General features: G+C 44.3%; 1 protein-coding gene across 5 annotated transcripts in view; it reads right to left on the minus strand.

Annotated features, from left to right (window-relative positions):
* Nucleotides 1-20522, minus strand: part of LOC137368771 (leucine zipper putative tumor suppressor 3-like) — a 182061-nt gene that overhangs the window by 59352 nt on the left and 102187 nt on the right. The window contains exons 1-2 of one of the 5 annotated variants that reach the window (XM_068028981.1): nucleotides 8154-8406; nucleotides 3500-3713 (exon numbers count right to left, since the gene is read on the minus strand). The gene's annotated coding sequence lies outside the window, so the exon portion shown is untranslated. Of the gene's footprint in view, nucleotides 1-3499; nucleotides 3714-5774; nucleotides 5795-8022; nucleotides 8114-8153; nucleotides 8407-20522 lie in introns of those variants that run through there. The other 4 variants (XM_068028973.1, XM_068028995.1, XM_068028988.1 and 1 more) reach the window with 4 other exon arrangements.

The raw sequence follows: 20522 nt of genomic DNA on the forward strand, positions 1-20522 counted from the left end.
CCATTAGGGACCAAGGGGGAAATTTGTGGGTGGAGCCAGAGGACATTGGTAGGGTGTTGAACGAATACTTCACATCTGTCTTCATCCAAGAGAATGAGTATGTAGATATGGAACTTAGAGAGAGAGACTGTGAGGTTCTTGAGAAAATTGTTATAGGGAGCGACAAGGTATTGGAGGTTTTGAAAGGCTTAAAAGTGGACAAATCTCCAGGTCCGGACGATTTGTGACCCAGGATGCTGTGGGAGGTGAGGGTGGAGATTGCAGGGGCTCTGACCCTAATTTTTAATTCCTCTCTGGCCATGGGGGAGGTGCCAGAGGACTGGAGAACAGCTAATGTGGTCCCACTATTTAAGAAAGGTTGTAGAGATAAGCCAGGGAACTACAGACCAGTGAGTCTCACGTCAGTGTCGGGAAACTATTGGAGAAAATTCTGAAGGAGAGAATCTATCTCCACTTGGACAGGCAAAATTTGATTAGCAATAGTCAGCATAGCTTTGTCAGAGGGAGGTCATGCCTAACAAATTTGATTGAATCTTTTGAGCATGTGACCAGGTGTGTAGATGAGGGTAGTGCAGTTGATGGATTACATGGATTTCAGCAAAGCCTTTGACAAGGTCCCACATGGGAGACTTATCAAGAAAGCAAATGCACATGGGATACAAGGTAACTTGATAAGGTGGATTCAAAATTGGCTTAGCTGTAGGAGACAGAGAGTGATGACAGACAGCTGTTTTAGTGACTGGACGCCAGTGTCCAGTGGCGTACATCAGGGATCTGTGCTGGGTCCCCTATTGTTTGTCATTTATATAAACGACATAGATGACTATGTGGGGCATAGTATCAGTAAGTTCGCGGATGACACAAAGATTGGCCGAATGGTTAACAGTGAGGTAGAGTGTCTTAGGTTACATAAAAATATAGACGGAATGGTCAAATGGGCAGAAAAGTGGCAGATGGAATTTAACGCTGAAAAGTGTGAGGTGATACACTTTGGAAGGAGTAATGTGACATGGAAGTATTCAATGAATGGCCTGACACTGGGAAGTTCTGAGGAACAAAGGGACCTCGGTGTGTTTGTCCATAGATCTCTGAAGGCAGAAGGGCAGGTTAATAGGGTGGTGAAAAATGCATATGGGACACTTGCCTTTATCAATCGAGGCATAGATTACAAAAGCAGGGAGGTCATGTTGGAGTTGTACAGAACTTTGGTAAGGCCACAGCTGGAGTACTGTGTGCAGTTCTGGTCGCCACATTATAGGAAGGATGTGATTGCATTGGAGGGGGTGCAGAGACGATTCACCAGGATGTTGCCTGGGATGGAACATTTAAGCTATGAAGAGAGGTTGGATAGGCTTGGGTTCTTTTCGCTGCAGCAGAGAAGACTGAGGGGTGACCTGATCGAGGTGTACAAGATTATGAGGGACATGGACAGGGTGGATAGGGAGCAGCTGTTCCCCTTAGTTGAAGGGTCAGTTACGAGGGGTCAAAGGTTTAAGGTGAGGGGTGGGAGGTTTAAGGGGGATTTAAGGAAGAACTTTTTCACCGAGAGGGTGGGGACGGTCTGGAAGCCCAGCCTGGGAGGGTGGTAGAGGTGGGTTGCCTCACATCCTTCAAAAAGTACCTGCATGAGCACTTGGCATGTCATAACATTCAAGGCTATGGGCCAAGTCTTTAATGCATTGGTGCAGACTCGATGGGCCGAAGAGCCTCTTCTCCACTGTATTATTCTGTGATTCTATATGCCTTCGGGACGCCAAGCCAAAACTAAGGACAAACATTTTGCTCAAGTGTTTTTTTTTTGTTTGTAACAGCGCTGAACTAAAATCCCTTTTATTTTTCCGGTTAACCACCGTGTATGTGTGTGTGAGAGAGAGCGAGAGAGAGAGCGAGGCTAAGATAAATAAGGGGCTTTAATATTTCAATTTGTGTTTGTATGTTTTATTTCATTATTGGTTAAAACTTGTTTAAAATAAACTGCTAATTTTGTTGTTTATTAAAGAAACCTGGTTGGTGTGTTTTATTCTCAGGAAAAGAGAGAATATGGTTGACTGTATCGGGGAAAATTTAAATAGATTTTGTGACCTGTGGAGAAGTGGGACTATAGTAAACAGTGCAGGCCTCCAGCCTTAATTGTAACAATGTGGTGTATCTGGATTTTCAGAAGGCTTTTGATAAGGTCCCACACAGGAGGTTAGTAAACAAAATTAGAGCACATGGCATTGAGGGTAATGGTGAACAGACAGAAAGCAGAGAGTAGGAATAAATGGATCATTCTCAGGATGGCAGGCTGGTACGAATTGGGTACTACAAGGATCAGTGCTGCCAATTTATATAAATTGTGAGGAGGACGCAAGGAGGCTTCAAGGGGATTTGAACAGGCTAAGTGAATTGGCAAGAATATGGCAGATGGAATAGAATGTGAATAAGTGTGAAGTTATCCACATTGGTAGAAAAAACAGAAAGTTAGAGTATTTCTTAAGTGGTGAGAGGTTGGAAAGTGTTGATGTCCAAAAGAACCTCAGTGTCCTTGTTCATGACTCACTAAAAGCTCGCATGCAGGTGCAGCAAGCAATTAGGAAGACAAATGGTAAGTTGGCCTTCATGACAAGGGGATTTGAGTACATGTGTAAAAATGTCTTGGTGCAATTGTATAGAGACTTGGTGAGACTACACCTGGAGTATCGTGTCCAGTTTTGGTCTCCTTATCCAAGGAAAGATATACCTGCCATAGAGGGAGTGTAACAGAGGTTTACCATACTAATCCCTAATATGGCGGGAATGTCTTATCAGAAGAGATCGAGGAAACTGGGTTTGTATTCTCCCGAGTTCCTTATTGGACATATTGGTGACTATCTTATATTTCTAGCCCCTAGTTTTGGTTTCCCCCACAAATAGAAACATCTGTTACGTTTACCCCATCAAACCTTTCATAATTTTGAAGGCCTCTATTAGCTCGTCTCAACCTTTTTTTCCCCCGGGAGAAAAGAGTCCTTGCCTGTTCAGCCTTTCCTGATAAATATATAACTTTTCAGTTCTGGTGTCATCTTTGTAAATCTTTGTTGCATCACCTCCAGTCCCTCTATATTCTTTTTATAATATGAAGACCAGAACTATGTACAGTACTAAGTAAGGTCTCACCAAGGTGCGATTCAAGTTTCACCTAACTTGATGCCAAGTTTTCATCAGAGCATCAGATTGTGTGTCATTGAACTTGTAGAACAAATAACTAACTTTTTTCTGAAATCAGTACCCAACATATGAGGATGAATTCAGCAGGGCTAAATTCCCAGTACAAAGTCACACTGTGCAATAATATGGTTCAAATTGGATGTGGAGCTCTGTGTACCCAATTCATGACACCCCCAGTTTTGCAATCATTAATTTTAATGACCAACCTCTATGTATAATTTTCCAAATTTATGCTGCCATCCAGTGAGACTCAGCATGGAGAGCATATCTCTGCTGGATTTACTCTCTGGTGCTCACATAAGGTACTCACCTATTGTCAGGTTCAAAACCAGGTAGGGAGGTCCTGGAGGAGGGCAGGGTGGACCGAGACAGGAAATTTGATGATGCTTTGAGTTCTGAGGGCAGAAGGTCTCGTGAGACATGAGAATGGGCAGACATTCCGGGCTACAATATTGTCCCACTCTAGCAAGGCCTTCACGGTGGCTGCAGAACCTGGCATTTATTGTCCTTTCATCTTTACTAAGCTGTTGATGAAAACAAATGCTTCAATATTAAAAGAGACAGAAATAAATGACAAAAGTTGGACTTTGATATGAACCCCCAAGTGACACGGTCTCCTGATGGCCCAATGATGTAGTAGAGATCCAGAGAGATAAGTCCCAGCTTTGATACGAACTCAGTTGGGGTAATTTTAAGATTGGGCAATGGTATAACGTGGCTATATCGAAATAGCCGCCCATTATACATCACGCCTGGTTCTCATTTCTGTGGAGGTCGGCGGTAAATTGGGCGGCAAATTTGATAGCGGACATTAATTTAACTGATCTCAGGTGTGCTACAATTGCCTTTAATTTTCATTGAGCATCTGATTCACATTTTGCAAATTTTCAGATGCTCAGAAACCAGACTGTTTACGCTAAACCCAGTATATGTGACATTACAAAAACCTCAACAAATGTCAACCACAAACAAAATGCACTGGTCCTTCAGCAACTGATTTTCAAGATTCACTGACAATTTATTTTAAAAAAAACAACTTATTGACAAGATCAGCAATCCTTTGACAGATACTGGTTGAACTAGAGAAAGTGCTTAGTCAACAACCTGGCCGTTTTTGGTCCTGGAACAGCTCATCTCAAAACCCTGCTCCCAAATGATGGTGCAGTCTGCAAGGGAATCGATCATGTGATTTCTCCACCTGGATCCTGCAGTGTTCAATTTTAACCTGCTCGGCCTGAAGCTGGCAGTGGGGGGATGGGAGGGGAGGGGGTGGGCGTAAAAGGGGGCCATCTTTATAAAAATGCAAATCATACAAAGAACAAAGATAATTACAGCACAGGAACAGGCCCTTCGGCCCTCCAAGCCTGTGCCGATCCAGATCCTCTCTCTAAACATGTCGCCTATTTTCTAAGGTTCTGTATCTCTTTTCTTCCTGCCCATTCATGTATCTGTCTAGATACATCTTAAAAGAATCCATCGTGCCCGCATCTACCACCTCCGCTGGCAATGCGTTCCAGGTGCCCACCACCCTCTGCGTAAAGAACTTTCCACGCATATCCCCCCTAAACTTTTCCCCTTTCACTTTGAACTCGTGTCCTCTAGTAATTGAAACCCCCACTCTGGGAAAAAGCCTCTTGCTATCCACCCTGTCTATACCTCTCATGATTTTGTACACCTCAATCAGGTCCCCCCTCAACCTCCGTCTTTCTAATGAAAATAATCCTAATCTGCTCAACCTCTCTTCATAGCTAGCGCCCTCCATACCAGGCAACATCCTGGTGAACCTCCTCTGCACCCTCTCCAAAGCATCCACATCCTTTTGATAATGTGGCGACCAGAACTGTACGCAGTATTCCAAATGTGGCCGAACCAAAGTCCTATACAACTGTAACATGACCTGCCAACTCTTGTACTCAATGCCCCGTCCGATGAAGGAAAGCATGCCGTATGCCTTCTTGACCACTCTATTTACCTGCGTTGCCACCTTCAGGGAACAGTGGACCTGAACACCCAAATCTCTCTGGACATCAATTTTCCCCAGGACTTTTCCATTTACTGTATAGTATCATGCTTCAATGACATCACTGGGCCCCGACCTGCAATTTTAATTCTGGCCTGAGAGGGAAAGCCAACATCAGACTGAAAGATCTGAAACTAAGAGGTCATTTAGCTCTTGCAACCACATTCCCCAAACTGGCCAAACCCTTCAGCCAGCCCTTCTGACATTGTGGCCCAACTCCAGAAGCAGCCAAACTGCCCCATTTGCTGACCTTATCTTCAGCTTTCTGACAACTCTCAGTCCTCTTTCCTCTGCCTGATAACTGCCGAAACGCCAAACACTGCCTACCCTCCTGCCCACTGACACCTGCAGCCTCACCACCCCCGATCCTGTGTGCTACTGTAGAATGTGCCATGATGACTACATCAAACCAAATATATCACTTCCAGATGGGGGATAATACAAAGCTTACTGGGCAGCAACTAAGAAACATGATGGGGATGGATTTTAACAATTTGTTTTGGTTGAAGATGTCTGCCAGGTTGGATTCAGTCCTAGGTAGGGCTGATAATCCTGTGGGATATACCTGGAGTCTCCAGGAATTGAAGATTTCATCTTCTGGACTTTACCGCTGTAAAACAACACAGGAGAAAAATCATGGGAGCATTTTGTTCTACATTTTCTTTGAACATCTTTGTTTATTAGTTATAAATATATTGGTGGATAAACAAAGGCTGTTGGGTGGGGCGAGGCAGTTGGCGGCAGGAGGTCATGTGATGAAATCTCCTGGAATACGTACAGAGTTGCCAACCTTGACCTGGGCCCCATGTGGTACAGCTCTGGTGAGGAAGATAAATGCCATGACAGGCATCGAGTGACAGTAGGAACAATGAGCAGGTGCACGCAACACTGTTTGGTTTTGATTTTCAACCCCCCTGCTCTTAGTCTGTTTAGTCTTCTTTGCTAAAAATAAAAATGAGCTGCCCTATTTAGCTGAGAGACACATTAACCACCTCTATCGAGCAGTGCCATACATAACTTTTTAGGTCCCAAGTCATAGTAAAAAGAGCATTGTTCTGAAACATGTTAGCCAGTTGACAGATATACCAATGCAAGCATGTCTAGTGATAAAAGGAAAGCATTCCTGGTGCCAGGAGAACGGGAATATTCTTTCAAACATCAGCTAACTGCTAATTTTCCATCACCACTTGATGGCATGTGACCATCTCTGATGAGCTGTGACATTTTGCAATCAAAGGAAGACACCTTAGCCTCTGTAAAGCTTTCTTCAGCAGATGCAGGCCCCCACTCTGCCTGTATTGCTGACTTTCGGGCACAGTTAGGTCCTTCACCCATGGCAACCGTCAGTCGAACCTCCTGAAAAATCAAACTGACGCAGGTTTGAAGTTCAGCCGTGGTCAGTGGGTAGCACTTTCACCTCAGTCACAGGAAATAGGAGTAGGCCATTCGGCCCCTCGAGCCTGCTCCGCCATTCAACTAGATCATGGCTGATCTATCTCAACACCATTTTCCCACACTAGCCCCATATCCCTTGATATCTTTAGTATCTAGAACAGAGTCAGATGTTGTGAGTTACATAAAAACATTAGAAATAGGAGCAGGAATAGGCAGTCCAGTCCCTCGAGTCTGCTCTCCATTCAATAAGATCATGGCTGATCTTCGACCTCAACTCCTCTTTACCACCTTATCCCCATATTCCCTGATTCCTTTAGAGTCCAAAAATCTAATGATCTCAGCCTTGTATAGACTCAATGATGAGTTCTCTGGAGTAGTGAAGTCCAAAGAGTCACAATCCTCTGAGTGAAGAAATTTCCAACTCAGTCCTAAATGGCCAACCCCTTATCCAGAGACCATGCCCCCTAGTTCTTGACTTTCCGGCCAGGGGAAAGAGCCCCTCTCCAGAGCCCATAATCCAGACTGACACTCAGCTGCAGTACAACTGCCATCTTTCTGATGAGATGTTGAACCAAGGCCCCTCCTTTGCCCTCTCGTGTGGATGTAAATGTTTTGAACAGCAGGGAAATTCTCCCCAGTGTCCTGGCCAATATTTGTCCTCAACCATCACTAAAAAATAAAGATTATCTGGTTATTTGTGTCATTGCTGTGTGTGTGGGAGCTGCCACATTTCTACATTACAATAGCGATTACACTTCAAAAGTACTTCACGGGCTATGAAGTGCTTTGGGCTGACCCGAGGCACTATATAAATGCAAGTCTTTCTTTCTTTAACTGTGGCAACATTACAAATATGAAAGCCATCGCCAAACACCAACGCAAATACATATTTTACTTTTGGATTATGGCTGCATTTTCTGCTTGTGTGGTTGCTGCATTCTTATTTGCAACTGTTTAATACCAATAAGACTGCAAACTGTTCACATTCTCATATATTCCACCACCCCCATCACAGTTAATCTGTTCAGATTCATCTCCAATTTCAGGTTTTGATATGCCCTGACTCTGAATGGTAATGGAGTCACACTGCTCCTGGGTCAGCTTGCCTGTTCGCTGCCAGTGGCTCTCCTTTATTTATGCCAACTGTGGCAATCGTCCCAGGGGTGTTGAAAATCTCCCCTGAGCCGCCGCTGAAATGACTGAGAATCAATTTTTAAAAATTTGGATGGTTATTAAAGTGATAAATGGGTTATGAGCAAAGCTCCGGGCACCACCACAAATGTTAAAAAAATACATTCGTTGCCCAGTAACTATAACCCGCAATAGATTCCAAATTATCAGGAAGGCTGCTTTAAGATTCATACTAGCTACTGTGAACAATTACACAAATCGGAAAGCATGTTAATAGCCAGCGATACCTTCACACTCCCAGTAGCTGCAACATCTTCAGCCAACCCGAGTGACGGTAAAATGCAGCTCACTTCCAGGAATCCATTCAGCCCTCTGACTTCACCGAGCAACATCTCCCACACTGAGAATACTAACTCACCTGTACACAGGCAACCAATATCCTCCGCCCCTCCTTCCCTGGCCCATTGGCCGTGTCTCCACATCTGTACACTCACTTTCAGGCTATTGGTTTTCATCTCCTCATTTGCATCTTGCAGCCTTGTTTACAGTTCTCGGTGTATTTACTCGTGGGATCGCTACTTGAAGTTTATTAAAAACATCTCCAACCGAGCAAAGCTGCTTCCAAAAAGGCTCAAGTCCCGTCGTTCTTCCTCTCCAGTCGGAATCACGAAAGCTTACAGCCATCCCTATTTAACCACGTCACTGCTGAAATCACTTCTTTCCATTATATATTTTTAAACCCCCTGGTTTCCACTGAAACCAGTCCCAGTGATTTGAGCTGGACAGTGAGTTGCAAGCATTCACTGATTCTGCCCTCCTTTCACATCCACACAAATACATTTTTTTTATCAGGAGTAGCACTCAGGAGCTGATCATTCCGCTCAGCTTGTGTTTCAACACTAATTAGAACATTCCTCTTACTGCCCTCGCTGAGATCAGTTAACAGGCCAGGGATTTGAACCTGCAACTTGGCAAGTTCACAACGTTCAGCACCATACCACATGACGTGCTGAATCACATCGCCGTTCACTGCACACTCAGAACCATACAACACTGCAGGAGGCCATTCGGCCCACGATACCCGTGCAGGCTCTTTGAAGGAGCTATCCAATTAGTCCAACTCTTTCCGCAGTAGCCATGCAAATGTTTCAGTTTCATGTATCTATCCCAATTCCCTTTCAAAAGTTACTATTGAATCTGCTTCCACCACCCTTTTAGTCACAGAGTCTTTTACAGTACGGAAGGAGGCCATTCAGCCAACGAGTCCATGCTGGCTCTCCGCAGAGCAATCCAATCAGTCTCACTCCCCTGCTCAATCCCTGCAAGTTTATTTCCTTCATGCGGCCCTCTAATTTCCTTTTGAAATAGTTGATGGTGTCCGCTTGCACCATCCTTGTTTGTATTCCTGATTATAACACCTCAAGTCGTTTTTTCTAAAGAAATGGTCATCCTTGAGAATTTGAGACTCTGATCACTGATGCCTTTCACCACACCAGGGATTGGAAGAATTTTAAATACACTTGCTTTCAGTTTGATGGAGAGAAAGCATTTTTGTAATTTTGAGAAACGGAAAGAGTTGTATTCTCTGTTTGAACACAAACACAATACTTTTGTTTCCTCGAAAAGAAAAACAAAATATTGTGGATGCAGGAAATCTGAAATAAGAACAGGAACTTCTGAAAAGCACTCAGCAGGTTCTCGCCTGGCTGCTGGACAATTTGACAGCTGCCCAGCTGTTGGTAGGAAAAGCAGTGGCAGGAGGCCACTGCCAGGGACTGTTGGGTTCATTCCTGGCAACCAGGAGAGGAAGAAGCTACAGATCACACTTGCTGGCCCACAAGGAGTGCTGTAAAAGGCACTTATCTCCTGGAGCCAGCAGCTCCTGCTTTCCTCTCACTCCTGGGATTGCTGAGCTCTTTTGAAACTCATGTGGCAACAATTAAATATGTTAATGAAATGTCCCATCTCCATTAATGGGTTGGGTGTTACGTTCCCATTTACAATTTTTAAATGCCCCCCCCCCCCCCCTCAGCTATTTCCCATCTGTTGCTGAGGGTTTATTCTTGATGCCAATGTTTCAGGTCAATGATTAAGGGTTGTTGACTCGAAACATTGGCCTCAACTTTCACTACAAGTGGGGTGGGGTGGGGAAGGAGTTATCCTGGATGGGAAAGGGGTGTGATATCCCAGTGGGGAGAGGGTGTGATATCACAGTGGGGAGGGGGTGTGATATCCCGGTGGTGGGAGAAGATGTAATTGTGATCTCCCAATCGGGAGAGGGGATGTATGATATCCCATGGGGGGAGGGGGTGTGATATCCCAGTGAGGGAAGGGGTGTAGTACCCCAATGGAGGGAGGGGGTGTGAATTCCTGGTGGAGGGAGGGGGTGTGATATCCCAATGGGGAGGAGGTGCGATATCCCGTTGGGGGGAGAAGGTGTGATCTCCCAATCGGGTGAGGGGATGTGTGGTATCTCATGGAGCGAGAAGTTGTGATATCCCAGTGGGGGAAGTAGTGTAGTACTCCAGTGGGGGGAAGGGTGTGTTATTCCAATGGGGGGAGGGGGTGTGACTTCCCGGTGGTGGGGAGGGGGTGTAGTATCCCGGTGGGCAGAGGGGGTGTAGTACCCCAGTGGGCGGAGGGGGTGTAGTATCCCAGACGGATCCGGCAAGGTCAGGGAAGTGGAGATCGTAACGGCAGGGCATCATTTAAATAAATCACGGCAGATGCCTGTTCACCTGCTTGCCTTGTCCCCGGCAATTGTGGAAATCTGGCCGTTGCCAGGCGACGAATGGGGAAGTTAGTGGTTCGGGGGACTTCCTTAAATGTGGTGGGATGTGGAGTTTGCTTGGGATAGAAATGCAAAACTGTACTAATGTGCCTTTGGCTTCCCATAGTCAGGTGATCTCTACCATGAGGCACTCACTGCAAGCAGCCATTACAAGTTCAGTTCAATAAAGACACGGTACAAGCAAAACTGTTGTCCTGTGAGCTCGTAACAGAGGTGGGCTTTTTTTATTGCAGGAATCGGGGAATTGGGGAATTCCCAAAGATCGGGAGGGGCCAGTACTGGGGAGGCACAAGGAGTCCCTGAGGGGACCTGGAGGGAAGCACTCCAGCAACTCCTGGTCCACGAGGAGTTGTAAAAGTTGCCCGGGGCTTCTTCTAGTTCGTTATGTAATTGCTACCAGGCAACAGACAACAGACAATGCTGGCCTCCACAACACAATCCCCACCCCATTCCCCCACCCCTCTGATCTTCAGGGAATCTCCAGCACGAGCCTCCCCCCACCTCCAGCCACACCCCCACCCAATCTTTAGGGAAATCCTGGCACCGGCCTCTCCCCATTGGGAATCCCCATCAGGCTGTGACTTTTTATTCTTAAGTAGGCCCCTTTCAGCATTCAGCAGGAGCCTTGTCCATGGCCTGATTCATCGTTGTAAAGATTACAGTGGTCGGGAATGCTTTGGGTTGTATTCAGGGTCTAAATTTTTTGGGCTTTAACCCCTTGCCCAATCCTTTCCCACCCATCGGGGGTTGGTGGTGGGTGTCAACTCTGTTTCTCTCTCCACAGATGACACCTAACCTGCACAGAGTTTTCCAGCATTCCCTGTTTTATTTTCCGCATCAGTATACAATTCCCTCTTTATCCAAGTTATTTCCCCATCCCCAGAACATTCCACCCCCCCACCAGTCCCCCCTCCCGCCATTCACTGGTATTGCTGCATCTCCCCAGAGATTCAGGCCAATGGTCCTTTGATCTGGTTGCAGGGGTGTGAGCAATGATGACGCCACAGAATTCCCCCAGCTCACTGGCCATTTTGATTCCCCCTCACAGTAAAAAATTCAAACAAAACTGAAAACCACACAGGTGGTTTGATGAAAGGTATCTTTCATTGTAATTGGGCTTCTGACACTCTTAAATGCATTTTTATGTTGGAATAAAGAGCGAATGATTTAGCTTCAGTACATCTGCATTAGTGATAACATATCTCCAGGTTCAAAGTTTTAAATGACTGAGTTGTTTGCTCCACTAAAAATCACAACTGTGTTTACAGGCCATGATTAATTCCATGGTGACAATGTCAGCATATAACGTTTGCAAGGAAAATGATAAGTAAGGGATCAAGGGATATGAAGCAAAGGTGGGTAAAAGGATCCTAGGTACAAATCAGCCATGATCTCATTGAATGGTGGAACAGGCACGAGGGGCTGAATGGCCTAAATCGGGCATGATCTAACTGAATGTCAGAACAGGCGGGAGGGGCTAACTGGTCCTATTATGTTCCTACTTTCCCTATCGTCCATAGAATCATAGAATGGTTACAGCACAGAAGGAGGCCATTCAGCTCATCCTGTCTGTGCCAGCTCTCTGCAAGTCTCACTCCCTGCCTTTTCCCCAAAGCCCTGCAAATTTTTTCTCCTTAGATAATTATCCAATTCTCTCTTAAAAGCTGCGATTGAATCTTCCTCTACCATTCTGTCAGGCAGTGCATTCCGACTCCTAACCACTTGCTACATAAAAAAGATTTTCCTCATGTCGCCTCTGGTTTTTTTTCCAATCATCTTAAGTCGAATTTCCTTGCTTTTATACCCAGGATTACATATGCCTTATGAACCAATTTCGCAGCCTGCCCTGCCACCTTCAACAATTTGTGCACATATACCTCCAGGTCTATCTGTTCCTGCACCCCCTTTAGACTGGTACTCTTTATTTAATATTGCCTTTCCTCATTCTTCCTACCAAAATGTATCACTACTCTGCATTACATTTCATCTGCCATGTGTCCGCCCATTCCACCAGCCTGTCTATGTCCTTTTTAAGTCTATTACTATCGTCCTCATAGTTCACAATAGCTCCAAGTTTTGTGTCATCTGCAATTTTTGAAATTGTGTGTGTATGCCCAAGTCTAGATCATTAACATAGAACGAGCAAAGCAGTAGTCCTGGTACTGATCCTTGGGGAATCCCACCTTCCTCCAATCTGAAAAGCAACCGTTCACCACTACGCTCTGTCTTCTGTCCCTCAGCTAACTTTGTATCCATGCTGTCACTATCCTTTTTATTCTACGTGCTTCAAATTTGCTGGCAAGCCTAATATGTGGCTCTTTATCAAATTCCTTTTGGAAGTCCATGTACACCACATCAATCGCAATATCCTCATCAACCCTTTTGGTTACCTCAACAAAAATTCCTATGATGAGGACGAGTTATACAGATTTTTCCCATCACTCTACAAAGGACAATGTAAGAGGAACAAGGTAATTTCAAACTTCAGTTTACTTTTAACACTGTGCCACCACCTGTGCCCAGCATGGGAGTCCTAGGAGACCTCTTTTTTTTAAATCATTAGTTCTGCCCCTTCAAACACAAATAGCTCCAGTGTTTATTTCTCATGTTATGATTGTGTTTGCATTAATGTTCCAATGAGGAAAATGCAAGGCGATGGAAAATTCCACAATGGCCCCTCCTCTACCCTATCATCATGATGCGATAGGGTTGTCAGAAGATCACCATGGAGTGGTCCTACAAAAGTATGTGAGAAGGAGTACATTGAATTTACAGAACAGAAACATGTTATTTGACTCAGGTGGCCCATGCTAGTGTTTATGGGCAGTGGTATAATGGTAATGTCACTGAACTAGTAACCAGAGAACCAGGCTAATGCCCTGGGGACATGGGTTCAAATCTCAGCATGGCAGTTGGTGGAATTTAAATTCAATTAATAAAAATTTGGAATTTACAGCTAGTTTCAGTAATGATGGTATGAACTATCACTGATTATCTTAAAAACCCATTTGGTTCGCTAAATTCCTTTAGGGACATCCTTGTCTGGCCTACATGTGACTCCAGATCCACAGCAATGTGGTTGACTCTTAACTGCCCTCTGAAATGGCCTAGCAAGCCACTCAATTGTCAAGGGCAATTAGGGATTGACAACAAATGCTGGCCTTGCCAGCACTGCCCACATCCCATGAAAGAAACCCTCAACTCTTTTAAAAGACCTCTGGATAGGCATCTCAAATGCCTATCTCCTGAAGGACTAAGGACCAAATGTTAGAAGGTGGGATTAGGCTGGGTGGCTCATTTTTTGGTGCAGACACGATGGGCCAAGTGGCCTCTTTCTGTGCCGTAAACTTTCTATGATTCTCCCACCCTCTCTTCATCTCACCCCATCGGCATTCCTTCTATTCCTTTCTCCCTCGTGTTTATCTAGTTCCCCTTTCAATGCATCTATGCTATTTATGTTATTTATGGCTCCTAGTTCTGGGGTCCCTTACTCTTTCAATGTTTCGCATTCTCACCAAAATGGTTGATTAAAAAAAAGTTATTTTATTCTCCCCGCTAGATTCAGAGGCTCCCAGATTCTGGGGTCTGTGTCAGAACAAAGACATCAGAGATGGCCACCCCTTTTTGTGCCAATGGTACATCAAAATGGCATCCACCCACCCACTCCAATAGGGCAACTCCGAGGCTAGATAGGTTAATTGGCCATTATAAATTGCCCCTAGTATAGGTAGGTGGTAGGGAAATATAGGGACAGGTGGGGATGTGGTAGGAATATGGAATTAGTGTAGGATTAGTCTAAATGGGTGGTTGATGGTCGGCACAGACTCGGTGGGCCGAAGGACCTGTTTCAGTGCTGTATCTCTAAACTAAACTAAACTAAACTAAACTAAACTAAACTAAACTAAACTAGATGAAATAAGCAGGTGCACATTTCCTGCTGCTCCCACAGAGGAAATCAGCATGTTTTTGAGAAATGGCCAATCCCTTTTGGGACCAATTACCTTTCTCAAGGGCAGCTTTGGGCCTGTACTAGATTCATAACATAGTGATTTTCTGTCTTGAGTGAAATGTGTGGAATTCCCCCTGCTGCCCCGTTTTCTCCCCTCCCCCCAAAAATGGGACAGAAACCTGATGGATCTGGGTTCCAATCTGCACGTCTCCTCGCCATCCCGCCATTCACCCATCCACCATGGGCTACCTACTTGCCTTATGCCTTTCCCGGTCCCAAAATTTTGAGCCCAAAGTGTTCATCCAGTGACTCATGGGGAAGGTTCCAGGTTAGATCCTTTTTTGTGTAAGCTGAGTTTATTTTAATGGGGGAAATATAATTGGACTGCTACTGTCGGCATCAGGGCCTGTGAGTTTGTTTGGGTGGGGTGGGGGGGGGGGGGGACAAAAAGCAAACAAACCAGGTTTTCTGTTCCTGATTGCTATCCTGAACCCTGCTCTGTGGGACAGTGGCTGCTGTACATCTAATATACTGAGCTACAGAATGACCAAGTGCAGGTTCCCTACTATTTCTTAACACAGTGTGATGGACGGTCACCTTTGATGGTGGTGGATAATGAATGGGAGAGGTTGGCCACACATCATATGCTCCATCCAATTCTTTTAATGAAAAACCGAGGCGATGTCCCTAAGCCCATGGTGCAGGATACCAAGGTTCAAAAAGTGGTAGAGATAGAAGATGAGATAAAGGAAGTAGTACATTTCTCAAAATTAAATTACATCTAGAAAGTCTTTAATTGTTAGCGGAATTATTATTAGAGATCAGGGCTATTATCACAGGAACTGTCTGCCATACATAATTTAATTAATTTTTTAATGCAGCTTCACAAAGTCACATCCCTCTCAGCCTCCTCCTGAGGTCCCCAGCATCACAGATGCCAGTCTTCAACTAATTTTATTCACTCCACGTGATATCAAGAAACAACTGAAGGCACTGGATACTGCAAAGGCTTTGGGCCCTGTCAACATTCCGGCAGTAGTACTGAAGACTTGTGCTCCAGAACTTGCCGTGCCCCTAGCGAAGCTGTTCCAATTACAACACTGGTATCTACCCAACAATGTGGAAAATTTATTTATTTAGAGATATAGCACTGAAACAGGCCCTTCGGCCCACCGAGTCTGTGCCGACCAACAACCACCCATTTATACTAAACTACAGTAATCCCTACCACCTACCTACACTAGGGGCAATTTACAACGGCCAATTTACCTATCACCTGCAAGTCTTTGGCTGTGGGAGGAAACTGGAGCACCCATCGAAAGCCTACGCGGTCACAGGGAGAACTTGCAAACTCCGCATAGGCAGTACCCAGAATCGAACCCGGGTCCCTGGAGCTGTGAGACTGCAGTGCAGATATGTCCTGTCCATAAAAAGTAGGACAAATCCAACCCGGCCAATTACTGTCCCATTAGTCTACTCTCGATCACCAGCAAAGCGATGGAAGGTGTTGCCTGCAGTGCTATCAAGTCTGTTTTGATCCCCATGGAGACCACCAACAAACGAAAATAATCAAATCCACCGATTGACCCCAATTAGTCAATTTAACTTCAGTGGTGGGAAAAATTCTAGAAAAAATAATTAGGTACAACATCAACAGTCACATGGACATATATGAGTTAATTAAGGAAAGCCAGCATGGATTTCTTAAGGGAAAATCATGTTTAACTAACTTGCTGGAGTTTTTTGATCAGGTAACAGAGAGGGTAGATGAGGGGAATGCCGTTGATGTCGTGTACATGGACTTTCAAAAGGCATTTAATACAGTGCCACACAAAATACTTCTGAGCAAACTTGTAGCTCATGGAATAAAAGGGACGGTAGTAACATGGACACGAAATTGGCTGAGTGACAGGAAACAAAGAGTAGTGGTTAATGGATGTTTTTCGGACTGGAAGAAGGTTTGTAGGGGAGTTCCCCAGGGATCAGTGTTGGGACCCTTGCTTTTCCTGATATATATTAATGACCTAGACTTTGGTGTACGGGGCACAATTTCAAAGTTTGCAGATGATACGAAACTTGGGAGCATTGTGAACTGTGAGGAGGATAGTGTAGAACTTCCAAAGGACATAGACAAGTTGTTGGAATGGGCAGACAGGTGGCAAATGAAATTCAATGCAGAGAAATGTGAAGTGATTCATTTTGGTGGCAAGAACATGAAGAGACAATATAAAATAAAGGGTACAATTCTAAAGGGGGTGAAGGAGTAGAGGGACATAGGTGTATATGTGCATAAGTCACTGAAGGTGGCAGGACAGGTTGAGAGAGCGGTTAATAAAGCATAGAATACAAGAGCAAGGAAGTTATATTGAACTTTTATAAGACACTTGTTCGGCCTCAGCTGGAGTATTGCATCCAGTTCTGGGCGCCGCACTTGAGGAAAGACGTGAGAGCATTGGAGAGAGTACAGAAAAAATTCATGAGAATGGTTCCAGGCATGAGGAATTTCAGTTATGAAGGTATATTGGAGAAGTTAGGACTGTTTTTCTTGGAGACGAGAGGGCTGAGAAGTGATTTGATAGAGGTATTCAAAATCATGAGGGGTCTGGACAGAGTAGATAGAGAGAAACTATTCCCACTTAAGAATGAGAGGGGCACAGATTTAAAGTATTTGGTAAGAGAAGCAAGAGTGACATGAGGAAAAACTTTTTCATGCAGCGAGTGGTTAAGTTCTGGAATGCGCTGCCTGAGAACGTGGTGGAGTCAGGTTCAATTGAATGGAATTAGACGGTTGTATGAAGAGGAAGATCGTGTAGGGTTATGGGGTGAAGGAACTGAGGGAGTTGCTCTTGCAGAGAGCTGGTGTGGAAATGATGGACTGAATGGCCTCCTTCTGTGCTGTAGCGATTCTGTGATTCTGTGAATTTACGAAACCAAACCAAACAGAAAAGATTTTACTTTTATAAATTTTACTTTAACACTCAGACCAAAACCAACATAAATTAAACATGAAGCAACAGATAGATCATGCTTAATATATTGTTACGAGAGTTTCCATTTTTGTGTTAAAGGTTATTGCAGAAAATAAAAGCTCATGGTGTAGGTGGTAACATATTGGCATGGATAGAAGATTGGTTAGCTAATACGTTAAAGAGAATAGGCATAAATGGGTAATTTTCTTCTTGGCAAGATATAATGAGTGGTGTGCCACAGTGATCAGTGCTGGAGCCTCAACTTTTTACAATTTATATAAATGACTTGGATGAAGGGACTGAAGGTATGGTTGCTAAATTTGCTGATAACACATAGATAGGTAGGGAAGTAAGTTGTGAAGAGGACATAAGGAGGCTACAAAGGGATATAGATAGGTTAAGTGAGTGGACAAAGACCTGGCAAATGGAGTATAATGTGGGAAAATGTGAAATTGTCCATTTTGGCAGGAAGAATAGAAAAGAAGCATATTATCTAAATGGTGAGAGATTGCAGAGCTCTGAGATGCAGAGGGATCTGGGTGTCCTAGTGCATGAATTGCAAAAAGTTAGTATGCAGGTACAGTATGTAATTAGGAAAGCTCATAGAATGTTATCGTTTATTGCAGGGGGAATTGAATACAAAAATAGTGAGATTATGCTACAGTTATACATGGCATTGGTTAGACCATAACAGGAGAACAGTGCACAGTATTGGTATCCTTATTTAAGGAAGGCTGTAAATACATTGGAAGCAGGTCAGAGAAGGTTTACTAGACTAATACCTGGAATGGGTGGGTTGTCTTATGAGGAAAGGTTGGACAGGCTGGGCTTGTATCCGCTGGAGTTTAGAAGAGTAAGAGGCGACTGGATTGAAACAGATAAGCTCCTGAGGGGTCTTGATAGGGTGGATGTGGAAAGGGTGTTTCCTCTTGTGGGAGACTCTCGAACTAGGGGTCACTGTTTAAAAATAAGGGGTCGCCCATTTAAGACAGAGATGAGGAGAAATTTTTTCTCTTAGAGGGTCATGAGTCTTTGGAATTCTCTTCGTCAAAAGGCGGTGGAAGCAGAGTCTTTGCATATTTTTGAGGCAGAGGTAGATAGATTCTTGATAAGCAAGGGGGTGGAGGATTATCAGGGGTAAGCAGGAATGTGGAGTTGAGGTTACAATCAGATCAGCCATGATCATGTTGAATAGTGGAGCCGGCTTGAGGGGCCGAGTGCCTACTCCTGCTCCTAATGCGTAAGTTCATATATAAGGCAATAACCAGAGGGAATCTAACCATCTCCCCTTGACATTCAACAGCACTACCATCACTGAATCCCCCACTATCAACATCCTGGGTTTACCATTGAGTAGAAACTTAATTGCACTAGCCATTTATGTACTATGGATTCAAGAGCAAGTCAAATGAGTAACTCACCTCTTGACTTCCTAAAGCCTGTCCATCACCTACAAGGCACAAGTCAAGAGTGTGATGGAATACTGTCCACTTTCCTGGATGAGTACAGCTCCAGCAACACTCAGAAAGTTCAACATCATCCAGGAGAAAGCAACTTGCTTGATCGACACCCCAGCGAATACCTTAAACATTCACTCACTCCACCATCAGCACACAGTGGCAGCAGTGTATTCCATCTACACGATACACTGCAGCAACTCACCAAGACTCCTTCAACAGCACTTTCATCTATCAACTAGAAAGACAAGGCTGCAGATGCATGGGAACAGCACCACCTGCAAGTTCCCCTCCAAGTCACACACCATCCTGAGTTGGAACTATATCACCATTCCTTCACTGTCGCTGGGTCAAAATCCTGGAACTCCCTTCCTAACAGCACTGTGGGTGTACCTATACTGGATGGACTGCAGCGGTTCAAGAAGGCAGCTCACCACCACCTTCTCAAGGACAATTAGGGATAGAAAATACATGCTGGTCGTGATGCCCACATCCCACGAATGAATTTTTAAAATCTGTGAAGTTAGGAACAGGAGCAGGGCATTTATCCCCTCAAGTCTATTCTGACATTCAATTTGATCATGGCTGATTTGCATCTTAACCCCATCTACCCGCCTTGATTACATACGAACATTGGAACGTATGAATTAGGAGTAGGAGTAGGCCATTCGGCCCCTCAAGCCTGCTCTGCCATTTGAGAAGATCATGCCTGATCTGAATGTAGCCTCGACTCCACTTTCCTGAAAGCCCCCTCCCCCCATAATAATTGACTCTCTTGTCTATCAAGAATCTATCCAACTCAGCCTTGAATATATTTAATGACCTATCTTTACTGTTCTCTGAGGAAGCAAATTCCACAGACTAATGACCCTCTGAGACAAAAAATTTCTCCTCATTTTTATCTTAAATGGGAGACTCCCTATTTTTAAACTGTGTTCCCTAGTTCTAGTCTCGCCCATAAGTGGAAACATCCTTCCAGCATCCACCGTGTCAAGTCCCCTCAGGATCTTATATGTTTCAATAAGATCACCTCTCATTCTTCTAAACTCCAATGGGTATAGGCCCAACCTGTTCAACCTTTCCTCATAAGATAACCCCTTCATCCCAGGAATCATTCTAGTAAACCTTTAAACTGCTTCTAATGCAATATTATCCATTCTTAAGTAAGGAGATCAAAACTGCACACAGTACCCCAGATGTGGTCTCACCAAGGATCTGTACAGCTGTAGCAAAACTTCCCTACTATTATATTTTATTCCCCTTGCAATAAACAACAACATTCCATTTGCCTTCCTAATCACTTGTTGTACCTGCATACTAGCTTTTTGTGATTCATGTACCAGGACACCCAGATCCCTTTTTATCACAGAGTTCTGCAATCTCTCTCCATTTAAATAATATTCTGCTTTTCTATTCTTCCTGCCAAAGTGGACAAGTTCACATTTTCCCACAATATACTCCATCTTCCAAATTTTTGTCCAGTCACTTATTTATATTATTTTGTAGACTCTTTATGCCCTCTTGACAACTTACCTTCCTAATTAGCTTTAGGAACATAGAAGCAGGAGTAGCCAATTCAGCCCATCGAGCCTGCTCTGCCATTCAATACGATCAAGGCAGA

This window comes from Heterodontus francisci, chromosome 1, assembly GCF_036365525.1.
Source record: "Heterodontus francisci isolate sHetFra1 chromosome 1, sHetFra1.hap1, whole genome shotgun sequence".
Lineage (NCBI taxonomy): Eukaryota > Metazoa > Chordata > Chondrichthyes > Heterodontiformes > Heterodontidae > Heterodontus > Heterodontus francisci.